General features: G+C 40.7%; 2 non-coding genes across 2 annotated transcripts; both read left to right on the plus strand.

Moving 5' to 3' along the window:
* The first annotated feature begins 10,633 nt into the window (after window positions 1-10,633).
* Window positions 10,634-10,707, plus strand: trnat-ugu (transfer RNA threonine (anticodon UGU)). Its single transcript has one exon. It is a non-coding gene; the product is annotated as a tRNA-Thr (tRNA).
* Window positions 10,708-11,352: 645 nt separating this feature from the next.
* Window positions 11,353-11,426, plus strand: trnat-cgu (transfer RNA threonine (anticodon CGU)). Its single transcript has one exon. It is a non-coding gene; the product is annotated as a tRNA-Thr (tRNA).
* Window positions 11,427-14,139: the final 2,713 nt, after the last annotated feature.

Consider the following 14,139-nt stretch of genomic DNA (forward strand, 5'->3'; position numbering starts at 1 on the left):
GTCAAGAGTGGTCAAAGCTGTCATCAGAGCAAAGGGAGGCTACTTTAAAGAATGTAAAATATCAAACATCAAAAATTCTTTCTCCGCTTATCTATTCATATCTTTCCCTTTAATGTCATCAGCCTTTAAACCTGATGTTTGTTTAGACCAGGATGGAGTCACATGATGGGAGAAGGCGGAGTCAGTGAGGTCAGCAGACAGGAAAACTGTTGACCACAGCTGTGAAATGTCTGACTGTGTAGGCGCAGAACAAGCCCTGTATACACACACACACACACACACAGATGTCCAAACTTGGACTTTTGGTTTCACAAAACAAGCAGTTTCTTTTAAACTATGTCCTCTGAGCTTTTCCCCAAAATCACTTTGAGAATAAAAAGGGAAACAAAAAGCAGACCACGCATTTGCATATTTTCTATCCATAACACACACACACACACACACACACACACACACACACACACAAATGACCAAACAAACAAATAAGTCTTCAGATTTTCATATAAAAACTCATTTAGATTTCTTCAGCAGTATCCACTGGATGAGTCTGCATTCTGTGACTGCCTCTCTGTAAAGTGGTTTTCATTGTTCCTGGTCCACGTCCCCCTGAATGGGCTTCAAATTGCACACCCACACACAAGGAAATTACAGAATGCATATCTCACATACTGTGGAGGACAACATTTGATCAGTATTTCCACACTGTATGACATATTCTTTCTTCATTAAAACAATGAAGCAATGAACTCTGTCACTGGAGGAAGTATTCAGGTCTTTTGAGTAAAAGCAGTAACACAACAGTGCAGACACATTCTGTCACAAGTAAAAGAAATTCAAATTCTTACTTAAAGGACCAGTATGTAGGATTTACACACAAAAACTAAAGGTGCTAACTGGAAACTAAATGGTTCTTCAGAATGATGCCATAGAAGAACCAGCTTTAGCTCCACAAAGAACCATTTGTGCAAACGGTAGAAAGGAGCCTTAGAGAACCATCGTTCCAGTTTGTTAAAGAACTCAAGGAAAAATAAGTTCTTTAAGCAGCCATTTTATTCTGTGTGGACCTGACTGGTTCATTAAAGAACCTGTTTTTAATGGTTCCTTGAAGATTTTAAATCAAATGATTATGTTGAAAACCAGTACATGAACAGAGCTGCTGTCTGTTAATTTTCATTCAGTTACAGACAGTAAAAAGAAGTCGACCTGCGGTCAAAGAACACATCAGCTTGTCATAAATTCATACTTCATATTTATTGTATTTATATCTGTGTTGGACTTTTTTTTTATTACAATGTTTAAGATGATCATAACCCTATCTAGTTTCAACATGTCTTTGGCTGGTTTAGCAGCAAAAAAGACAGAGATGTGTTTCAGGAGGTGGTGGAGACCAAACACCGAGCTAAAAGAACTGAGCTTATTGGATTCACTGATCAGGTGACACAAATACAACCCTAAAAAAATGAATATTCATCTTAATCCAAGAACAAAAAACAAAACAAAAAAGTGGTTTGTTGACAGGAAATTGATTAATCACTTTTATTAATCATCCTTTTTCAATAAAAAAATTCCAAACATTACATAGTTACAATTTGCAACAAATTATTGTGTTTTCTGTGTCTTATACTGTATGATGGTAAACTGAATATCTTTGGGTTTTGGAGTTTATGAGAACCATTTTCCTATTTGGTATCAATCCAGCAATTATCTGTTAATGAAGAAACTAATGCTCTAAATAATGATAAGACATTTTCAGACTGAAACATGAGCTCACAAGATGTCTGACTGGTGTTAGGTAAATGGTAAATGGACTGTACTTATATAGCGCCTTTCTAGTCTTCCGACCACTCAAAGCACTCTACACTACATATCTCATTCACCCCATTCACACACATTCATACACTGATGGCACTGGCTACCGTGCAAGGTGCCAACTGCTCATCAGTTCAAGGATTTAAGCATTCATACAACGCGGGAGCAACTTGGGGTTCAGTATCTTGCCCAAGGACACTTCGGCATGCAGACCGGGGAGCCGGGGGATCGAACCGCCGATCATCTGATTAGTGGACGACCCGCTCTGCCTGTGAGCCATCACTCACCGGCTGTCTTCTTCTACATTTGGAAATGATGGATGCAAAACACTTTCACACACCCACACCACGGCAATGTTGACCTATCAGTCAACATATTAATTTTACTTCTCCCTCCCTCCTGAAGCAAATTGACATCAAACTCATTTAACCTTGAATCAGAAAGTCAACTCTATTTCATCTCAGGAAATGAACCAGATAGAGGAGAGGAGAGGAGAGGAGAGGAGAGGAGATGAGAGGAGATGAGAGGAAAGGAAAGGAGAGGAGGAAAAGCAAATTCTCAGCTAACTGGGAGACTTTACATTTTACTTGAAGCAGCCCAGACATGGCTTAGGGGACCAGAGGGTGGTCGGTTCAAGTCCAGAGACGTAGAGAAAACAGGGGAGGAGAGGAGGAAACACAAGAGGAGCGGAGGAAACAAGAGAGGAGTGGAGCTGAGGTGCCCTTGAACTTCTAACTGCTCCCACAGCCTCATGGCAACTCATCGGTCCATCATCTCTGCACATTTGCATGTGATGAGAAATTTTCCACTGAGGGGAAAAACTTATTCTTCAGAGAAACAACGTTCCCTGAATATTTTATGTCAGATAATCTTCCTGCATTTTATCCTGCAATCGATAGAAGACAGAAATCCTAAGAGATTACATTTACATTTTAATTATTTTATTGATTAGACTGAGATTAACAAGCAGCATTTTCCAAAGTATTCTTCTCATCTCCTGTCAGATGCAGCACACCTGCATTTATCTAAATCAACCAAGACCAACAACAAGAGATGTTTTTATGCTGGTGAGGAAAAACATGTCATCAAATCTTTCTACGTGTTGTTGGACTGTAACTCAGGCCAGTTGATTAGGTATACTCAGAAAGCTTATACATTTTCAATTTGTGTTGAAACTGTTTAAAAGAAATGTTGATTTTACACATTTCACACAGCAATAAGGTGCTTGGTTCAGTTCCCAGCTGGGGCAAGAGTCTGCACATGTTTGTGTGCGTGCTCCACTTTCACAACAAAAACATGTATGTTAGGTTAATTCTGTCACTCACTGGTCCCACCTTTGCTGAAACATGAGAGGAGCCCTGAAGCCACATGTTGTGTTCCTAAAGCTACAATAAGTGGGGCTTTCTATTCACTTCACTGTGGCTGTGAAGTGATGCTTATGTAGAAGTGCCACGAAATGCTGTCCCTCAAAAGTCCACTTGAGTCTGGCTCCAGAAGTGAGTCAGTCTCCATAAGTCCCCATGTTCAAATGTCCAACTTCACAGCAGAAATAAACATGTTTACAGCCTGGTACAAAAAACAGTTTTGGTCTCTATAGATAATTTCCCCATTCATGACAACTGTACTGAGGGTGAATTTATATACAACTCACCTGTTCACATTATATTAAGGCTTAAAGTTATGCAGAATTAAGAGCATAGATCAGAGGAGTCCAAACTTTTTTTTATAGAGGGCCAGATTTGATAATGTGAAGATGCCTGGGGGCCAATACTAACATTTTAAAAATGAAAAACAATAAAAGTTACATACAAATGTTCTGTAACAATTTTATTTAATTGTCACTATTATTGTTATTATTATTATTAAACGACAATGTAATCAAATCTAAGCCAATCAGGCATGAACAAATCTAAAAACCAGTTCTTCCTTTCTTTCACATCTCGTGTCAGATAACAAAGAATAAATTATATGAAACACGTTAAACTTGCATGAAGTTGATACCAATCCGACCCTCATGTTCATTTTAAACATGACTTATTATGAGTAATGCAAAGTCTATTAACGCTTAAGTTTAAAACGTATCACTTTTGCTCTGGTCTTTAACAAGATCATTCAGAAAGTAAAATTTTGTGTCACATCTACAGATATATATCACCAGCAGTTATGTCCTTAGAGGTTCAAATGCTTCGTTATGTCAACCAAAAAAGCCAAATCTTCCAGCCATACACTGTCTGACATTTCTAGCAGGCCATAAATAATATATTATAAAAATTAAGCTTTGGGCCGCATGGAATCTGACTGCGGGCCGGGATTGGCCCCTGGGCCGTACTTTGGACATCTCTAGCATAGATGCTTTGATTGACAGGTGGGTGTTGTTACAGATGGCCTGTTTGAGCAACCAGCCATCCACTGATGATCCACGTCCTTGCCCATTTTTAGATTAGCTGGGAGGTGGAAGAGGCAGGACTATCAACATGGCGGCGGCCAAAGCCATATGTCTTGAACTTCAATACAGCTCTTCAGAAACCTGTGGGTGATGTCACACAAACTCTGTCCATCCGCTGTCAGTGCTATTTAGTTGATAACACTATCTGTTGGCCTTTAGAGGAACTGCAGCTCAAAACAGCTGTAGTTTCAATCAGAGTTGAGACTACCCTTCAGCTAACTTTGCCGTCCAGAATGGGCACCAGAACCAGAGCAAGGTGAGCAGGCAATGTAACCGGGCTCAGCAGCCTCCCAGTGAACACAGTAAAATAAAATACATAACAACTGCAGTTCAGCTGCAGTTGAATCACGTGTCGCTCATCCAGCAGCGTTTCTCATTTCCATTTTCTTCTTTCTCCATCTTCCTTCTCTTTCTCCTCCTTGTGTGTGTGTGTGTGTTTGTCAGTGTTCAGTCAGCGTTGCACATTTGCATAATGTGGAATACACATAAGATGCACACTAGTACATGTGTGTGTAGCTGCTTGTGTATTGAGCAAGTTTCTGTGTGAATGTAAACCAGCTAATGTGAATATGTGCGTTTGTAAGCATGTGTATATTATTACTGAAGTGTGTGCATGTGTGTTCACATGAATACTTGCGTATGAGTGCATTTTCTGAGCGTTAAGAGCCAGTTTTGTGTATCTGTGTGTGTATTTGTGCCTCAGTCAGCACTGAAATAAAATAGGGCTCCTCATTGTTATGAAAACCACATCCTGCATTCCCAAATTAGAGAAGAAGAAGAAAAAAATGAGTGGGAGAGACGTCTTTACAAACATAGAAACAAACACTGCCCCCACCCCCTCTTCTTCTTCTTCTTCTGCTCTGCGTTTGGGAGAGCAGGTGAAGACTCAGATTCATAAACAATAACAGAAAAAAAAAAATATTTGGAAGAAGAAGACGTCGGCTCTCGTGTAATGAAGCTGTAGACTGTATAAAAATATGGACGTAGTGTATGAGATGTCATAATGAGATGTTTAGAAGTCTGAATTTCAGGTTCCTTCATCTCTATCCAAAAATAGAAACAAAAAAATGTGCAATTTCAGGCGAAGAGAGCTGAGAAATCAAGCACACATGTCCCCCAAGACCAAACATCTTAACAGAACAGCAGTTTTTCTTTAAAGCACCACCACAGAAGAGGCAAAGCTACCCTGAGGTTAAAGTGAGTTTGGCAGGTGGGGTAAACCGTAGAGCATGGTGTGTTTCCTGCTTCACCAAATGTGAGAATTTTCTGTTTCTATCTACCCGCGGAGCCCAAAACTGACTTCATTTAACAAGTCAAAAATAATAAAAAAAGCTCTGATCAGTGAAAAAGTAGCAAAAAGCTTTTGATTTCTTTTCCTTTACCACCACAAACTGTATAAAAAATGGACGTAGTCTCTGTGACGTCACTCACAGGTCTCTGAAGAGCTGTTGTGAAGCTCAGTGTGGTGGCTGTGGTCGTCTCCATCTTGGCAATCCTGCCTCCGCCAGCTCCTGGCTAATCCAAAAATGAGTTAAAAGAGGTGGAGCATGGGTGAATGTAGCCTGTCAATCAAAACGTCCACACTGTTAATTCTTCATTACTTTAAGCCTTAATATAATTTGAATAGGCAAGTTCTTTAAAAATTCACCCTCAGTACTAGGGATGGGTGATATGGACTAAAAAAATGATCCGGATAATTTCTGGTATTTATCACGGTAACAATGAAAATTACGATGAATAAACACCAATTCAGCCTAATCGTTTTTACTATAAATCTATCACCAAAATAATAATAAAGGCTAGGGGGAGCTGGTGGTGGGCATGTCTATATGTGCTGAATTGAACTGCTGTGAAACAATCAGGAAATAACTTTTTATTTTCTGATTAATGACAGCTTTATCGAGGTCTGGTCTCGACTGATCTGAGTTTCTGATTGGTGGCCAGAGTGTGAGGAAAGAGCTCCTCGCTGCCCTGCGTATCTGCTGCACCTTCTTGTTTGTCAATATATGTTTGTCAATATGTGTGTTAGGCTGCGAGTGTGTTGCACACATACATACGTCATCAATGGGTATTTATCGTTTTTATCGTGGGATGACATATTCTTACCGTGGGGAATGTTTTTGACGATATATCGTAAACAACGACATATTGCAGATTGCTACTCAGTACAGTTGTCATGAACGGGGAAATTAGCTACAGAGACCAAAACTGTTTTTGTACCAGGCTGTAAACATGTTTATTTCTGCTGTGAAGTTGGACATTTGAACATGGGGACTTATGGAGACTGACTCACTTCTGGAGCCAGCCTCAAGTGGACGTTTGAGGAACTGCACTTTCTGTGTTGGCTTTACTTCACAGCCACAGATTGTTGCGGTACAAGAGTGAAAGACGAAGCTCCTCTTGGTTGGTTATAAAGTTTCAAACATAAAATATATCTGTGAATTAGTTCTTTAGGATGATGAGGATAAAATAAGCTACAGAGACTAGCCAAACACAGCCTCCAAGGCTGACTGAAGCCTGTTTGACGGCAGGGAATACTGTACTGAGGTGATTTACAGCATCTCCAACCAAGACTCTGACTGCAGGGACGATGAAGACCTGGTGGGTTGATGCTGGGACAAGAGAGGCTTCAAGTGGGCGAGAGAGAGGCAGCATGTAGAGCCAAAATATTTTCATGTCTAACTCATGTCTAAACTGAATTAAGAGTTTATTTCAACCAAACCAGAGTTAAAGACTAACTGAGATGGTCTTGGTGACTTTTATTTTGTTTGGCTGGAGCAATACTACTGGACTATCTACTGTACAAAGTGATATTATGAGACAGGAGAGGCCAGCTGTTGATGCTGCATCAAGCAGCACAGAGCTGATCAAGCTGACAGGAAGTTAGACGCAGAAAAGGCATAAAGAAATAAAATCAAAATAAAACAGCCTGTGCAGACTCCTTATTGTAGGAGTTGTGTAAGAAACAGATAATTTAACTACATGACCTGCTTATTCATGGTTTCTACCATGAATAAGCAGGTCATGTAGTTGAATTGTCCCAGCAGAAATGACCAAAGCCAGAAAGGAAAGTCTGGCAGGCAAAACATTCCTGGTGGGATATGAAGCCGCGTGAAGGACGGACTAAAACAGCACAACACAATGTCACACAGCCATGCCCGGTGAGTCCAGGGGTAACCATCTCGACATGACCCTGCAGGTCAGAGTAAAAATAAAAAAAGAATTATGGAGCCAACACTTGGAGCCAAATTGCCTGTGTCGCCTGTGAAGACTGCTTGTTTATCATGAAGGATTCTACACATTCATATTTTAATAAGACTCAAACACACACACACACACACACACACACACACACACACACACACACACACACACACTACTTGTTGACCTTTGGATCACGAGTGTTGCTTCGTTAATAACAATAAACAGCAGCAGCTGGTACCAATTGTGCTGTGTCACTGTGTGTAAGTGTGTGTCCTCTCATTAATGCAGCACCCCCACACTCTTCCAGTCATCTGTCTTCTTCTGGGAAAACAAAATGAAACCTCCTCTTGCTCTTCCCATCTCCTCTTTCGTGTCTTTGTGTCATTTCTGCTGCCTCCCTCTTCTCTCTCCTCTCCACTTCTTTTCTCGTTTTACATTCTCCTCTCTCGCAGCTCTCTCTGCTGGCAGAAGACTTCTCCTCTCGTCTCATCTCCTCTCCGGGGATTTTGTCTCACTGTAAGTGCAACCCACATCGGCCGTATGTCAGTTGACGCCCAAACAGTAGCATAAAACAAAAAACGCATCACACAGACAGAAACAGTACTGGGGAGAGAATATGATAAATTTGCTCCTTTTCTGGAGACGAGATGTAAGTTGAGCTGCGAAAAAAGTGCTAGTGCCAAAAATGAACAATTCTTTTCTATAGATGCTTTTATGAGTTTCGATTTCTAAAAGGTCGACATCCTTAAAGTCTGCTAGAAACTTCCTGCATATTTAAACAATGTAACAGAGGAATGAAGGAGCAGCAATGATAGCAGGGTGGATCAGAGGACTAACTGGTCAGTGTAGCGTGGGCGGTCATGTAGTCAGAGCTAGCCAGTCATGAGCAGCTACTGTCTCCACTAAAATCCACTGGGTATGCTGCAATGTGTTCTGGGCTGGACGTGCGTTCTAGACATTGATTGTGATTCCACTAGAAACAACATGTTTCAGATGCATCTCTTCACTCCTTTGTGCGGAGATTATGCGGATGGTCTATTTTTGACGGATGTGACATTACATGCTGCTAATGTTAACACACTCTGCAACCTCATCACTAGGTGTCACTGAATCCTACACACAGGACCTTTAAGTAAAAGTTTCAAGGACCATGGCAGACACCAACCAGAGACCAGGATGAGTTTAAACAGTTTATTAAATCCAGCGGTGACTCAGGACCAGTGTGACTGAATGTGGTCTTCAGGGGAGGAGATCCAGACTGGTGGCGAGTTCCAGAAAGGTTTCGGGCTGGTGGTGGCAGAGGACTTCAGGAACAGGTGCTGGCATGACGCTGAGTTGGATATGGCAGGGGAATGATGGACAGGAATTCCTGAACCAGAGGGAGAGTGGAGTAAACAGGATTAACAAGTATTCAGAAGAGCTCAAGGCTGAATCAGTCTTTCAGACAGCAGGGGTTGTTTGGATGATGAGCAGCAGGTAGGAAGACCTCTTTCATACCAGCTGCATTTACATGTATGTTGCATTTTATTGCAGTAGATGTGGAAGGTTGAGCTCATTTAAACTGCTTTATGTACCCAATGTTCATCTCAACTGAGATGGAACAGTACGATAGAGTGCCAATAATGAGCCAAACTCTGCAAAAAAAACACATCGGTAGGCCCTGTCAGACTGGCCACTGCTCGAAAGTCGTGTTCGTCCTGGGTCCGATAATGTTCACTGGAGGGTAGACGCTGACACTAGCTCAGGGTGCTAGCTGCAGTGCATAGCGGTGGGTGTGTAAAGCACACTTGCTATTGGCTACTGTAAATGCCAATCAATATCCACGACAAAGTCGCTCCCTATCCAACGCACAAAAACAACATTCTGCTTCCTGTTTAGAGACAAATTTCTACTGTCACATCTGAATAGCCTTGAGGGTCCACAAGGGTCCGGATATACTCACAAACATACCTACCTGATGGACAATAAACAGAACTGTGTATATGTCAGTGTTGGACCCTTAAAGACTTCAACAGAGGAGGGTTAATTATTAATTAATGAATGCTGCGCCCAAAGCTTCGATAGCTTCCTCCGTTTGGACTCTCCCTTCCCTCAAAGGTCAGCACTGATAAGATGATTTGCTAGGAGTGCAGAGTTGTGTCAAAAATCTGTTTCATGTTAGTGATTTAAACCTTTTATCATTCTTCTCCTCCCTCCGTCCTTTCTTTTTCTTTCAAAAACAGTGCGTCTATTAAGCTTCACTGCTAAAGTTGCAGGTTGATTGACTGAATTAACGGGCAAAAATGAAAGCCCTTCCCCCTCATTTCCCATGATGCTCTGCACTCCACTGGTTTGGAGTACAACACTCTGATCGCTCTGTCTGTCAAAAGATGGAGTCTCCCTTTGTCTCGTTAAAGGTCTGTGTGTGTGTGTGTGTGTGTGTGTGTGTGTGTGTGTGTGTGTATGTGTGTGTGTGTGTATGTGTGTGTTGGAGGGTTAATAAGCTATGAGGTTCACCTGAGTCCCTCAAGCCTCGGGCAAAAGACGATGGCCAGACGTGTGTGTGCATCTGAATAATTTATAGCTATAAAGAAAATCAGTACAGTTTAATTTCTTTCTCTGAACTAACTAAACCAGAGCCAAGCAGAAGGCTCTGAAAGATAGTGAAGTACGTTTTACACATCTTGATCTTGTGTTAATTGTTAAATGATCTCTTTGTACTGTATATGACAAATATATGTAAAAAAGTAAAATGAAAAAAATATTTTCTCTTCCCGTAAAGCACTAAAATATTTTTGATGACTCATCCTGAACGATGCCATGGAATTGTTCCGACAGACGGTTATTTTGAAACCCCAACAGTCCAAAAAAATGTCCAATTCGACCAAAAGCTCATTAGTCTGACAGATGAAGGCTTGTTGTTCCAAAAATGCACTCGCCAACATACATAGGTAAGTCAACAGACGTACTTATTTTTACCCAAACTATGATTTGATTTCTCAAACCTAACCAAGTAGTTTTGATGCCCAAATTGCAACTATTTCACAAAGTTACCACGTTTATTATTCTTACAATGACGACAAAGTTCACCTAACAGTGTCATTGGTAACATCTGCGTTATCAATGATGAGCGATACCTTTGTCAAGGCACTAAATCTTTGCTCTATGAACGTGTTTTGGTCTCAGTTGATCAGAGGTGCTGTGGCTTAGCTGGTTAAAGCACCTGTCTTGTAAACAGGAGATCCTGGGTTCAAATCCCAGCAGTACCTTCCCTGTTTCATCATCCAATTAATAAAGACAACTTTGCATTTACAATACCTCTAGGTCAACAAACCTCAGGAAAATTGTGCTTTGCATAGATTACTGGTGTGGAGACATGATTACATTCAATTCAAGTCTTCCATCACCAAAAAGAGACTCAAGAGAAGACCTTTAAACTTTTTTCTTAAAACACCTCAAATCAAATGAAACTTCTTCGTGTCACTATATTTTGCGGCGTAAACTGCGAGTCTGGCTACATGAAATATACAAAGTGAGAACACACACACAGGTAGATTATCAGAGTTTAGTCCATGAATCCACCTGGACAGTCTCTGCTTCAGAGACATTTCAGGCTGTCTGTGGAGGTTTGACCGATCTCAGTGTCTGATTGGCTTGTGGAGCATGACATGGGGCTCCGCTTTCCCAAAAGCTGAATCTGGCTAAATTTCTCTCCCGGACTCTGGTGACGTTTTTTGCCGGTTTGCCTGTCCCTGTCTGAACGCCCACTAATGATGGTCAGTACCAGGGGTCCATGTATTGTTCATACTCGCTGACTGGACTGACTTACTGAGGCATGTCAACGGACCAGTGTCTTTGTTAAGGCCCTAAATGTTTGCTCTGAGAAGGTCTTTTGGTTTCTTCACTGTTAAAGAGGTGCTGTGGCTTAGCTGGTCAAAGCGCCTGTCTCGTAAACAGGAGATCCTGGGTTCAAATCCCAGCAGTGCCTTATCAATCACCTCACTGGATTGAAGACCTGTGATGTTGAAGAATTGTCCTTCTTTCAGCTAATAAAATTAACTTTATGATGAACGATACCTTAAGCTGGGTGTACCTTCTTGACGTTTGGCTGGGTGGCTATGTTCTCGGCTGTCAGTCAGGTGGTTTGATGTGAGCACCATTTTAGAGCAGGAGTGTGTAAGACTGATAGTCAAGGCTTTATTTGTTTGTTTAGTTGTTTGTTTCTTTCATTTTGACAAAACTGAATCTTTCTCGTTAGAGTCTTCTTTAGTTGTATTTATTTAGTTGATTTAAGCAGCTCCTCAGGCTCTCTTTTCTTTGTAGTTTCCCTCCTTTTTTTTAGTTATTTGTATATGTAAATTTACCAAATCCATCTGGTTTTATCTTGCTTCCCCATTCCCCTAGAGAGCTTGCTGGTAACAGCATGCAAGTAGATACCTCATACCTCAAACTCAGACTATATGTGCTTTGTTTTTCAAACACATCTTTTTTTCTTTTTTTTTTTAACTTTGGCTCCCGTTTTTAAAAGCTTCTGTGCTGCAAGTACACATTTTTCATCAATCTCTCCAGGCTGTTGGCAGTTAGCAGTTAATGTATATAAAAACGTCACCTTTTCAACTTAGTGTTATGAAAAGAAGGTCAGTTGTTATCACCTCCTTGCAGCCTTTATAAACTGGGTGATATCAAGATAGTTTCATCTTCCTCTCTTGGTCCCTCCTTGAAGGTTGCTGCCTTTCCGCCACGGATTTTGGTTTGGTTTTCGATTGTGTTTAGTAATAGCTATGTAAATAAAAATACATTTAAATTAACGTGAGATAAACCTTTTTTATTTTTATGACTTCCTCCTCCATCACTTTCATCAGAAGCATGTTAGGAAGTTGATGTTTTACAAGAGGAACCGTTATAACAAACCAAAAAAATGTGTTAAGAACCTGTAAATCTGTTCTTTAAAGTCCTGCAGTGTCGAAAGAATTGTGTGTGTGACAAACTCATGAACCAGATTTGAACCTCGAACATCAGGAGCAGTAACTGACACCACGTCATTCCCCCCCGGGAGACAACGCCTTAGAGCCGAGTAAGTGTGTGTGTGTGTGTGTGGAAGATGAAAGGGATGCGGACTGGCCTCAGGCTTCAATTAAAAACGGGCTAATGGTTGCTATGGTGATATAGGTGAACTGAAGTACTCTATGAAATATTACTGAGTGATGAGTTGCTTTACAAGTCCAGCAGAGAACTGTTCTATGGCTGTTCTGTCATGTGTCCAGGTAACCTTAAGAATGTCCACAGTAAATGGAAAATTTCCCACCAAAATGTTACAAATTTTTTGTGTGTCACCACTCCCTCTGTCAACGTCTTCTTTGGTCTTTTTGCCTCTACCATTATTTTCATAGCGACTGCTGAGGCCAGCTACATTGACCAGCTCCGGTTCTGGCACGACAATAGCTCCATTCCCATCAGCATTCCCCTGTGATCCAGCCCTGTAAACCTTCTCTTCTTCCTGGTGGTCCAAAATGCCTGTGGTATAAACACTCTCCTGGTGCTCTGAGCTCACAGTCAGGGCTCTACTCTACTTCACCATAGAAATTGAACATTTAACCAAAAGATTCTCACACTTTATCTTCTGTCAAACAACTTCAACAATGAAACACACAGATGTAACCCTGCAGGGAGAAAACTATTTACTGGCACATTTATAAAGCAAGAGACACATACAAAAAGAGTGAGGACAAGATGAAGAGGAGTGTTGCGAAGGGTCTGTTGCGTCTATAAAATAAAACTGCTCTGCTGAGCTCTAACTGCAATTTAATTATAAACCAAATTCATCTTTTCATCAGTGCTGCTGCTGCTATTCCACAAACCTTCATCTTTTTACTCCTGTACTTCTTTAAATTCTGTTTCTAATAATTAACCTTGTGTTCATCCTCCGAACGCACTTCCCCCAGAGATTTTAACTTCAGGGGGAAGTTCAATTTTCAATATTTTGTGTGTGTGTTTTTTTGTGTGTGTTTGTTTGCCGTCTCTAAGGTTTTTTTTTTACTTCTTTTTTTTAAATGTATTGCTTCTGCTTTCACTTCCCTGTGTCTGCTCTTTTTCTCTTTTTTTGAAAACACTTCACTGAAATAATTTCTCTGGATACCAAACAGATGAACTTATTTTTTTACTTTTATTTTCACTTTGCAAATATACTCTAAAAGTAGCTTCAAACACCAAAATTAAGCCAGTAATATTCACTGACATGCAGCACCTAAAAAAACTATTACTGCTGTCTATCAGGAAATGCAGGTCTACACAGTGGTTGTGTCTGGTTGTATATACAGTAAATTCACCCTCAGTACAGTTGTCATGAACGGGGAAATTAGCTATAGAGACCAAAACTGTTTTTTGTACCAGGCTGTAAACATGTTTATTTCTGCTGTGAAGTTGGACATTTGAACATGGGGACTTATGGAGACTGACTCACTTCTGGAGCCAGCCTCAAGTGGACGATTGAGGAACTGCAGTTTTTGGCACTTCCTGTTTTTGTCTTCACCACTTTACAGCCACAGATGTTGTTGCTTGGGACAAACAAAGAAGCTCCTCTTTATTGATTAAAAAGTTCTTTATTCCTTTTTTTATGATCTTTTCAAATATTCAATCTGTTTTAGAGACATTAAAGGAAAAACGAGGAGACTCTGACTCATTATTAATTCTAATCTGACTGA

This window comes from Larimichthys crocea, chromosome V (genome assembly GCF_000972845.2).
Source record: "Larimichthys crocea isolate SSNF chromosome V, L_crocea_2.0, whole genome shotgun sequence".
Lineage (NCBI taxonomy): Eukaryota > Metazoa > Chordata > Actinopteri > Sciaenidae > Larimichthys > Larimichthys crocea.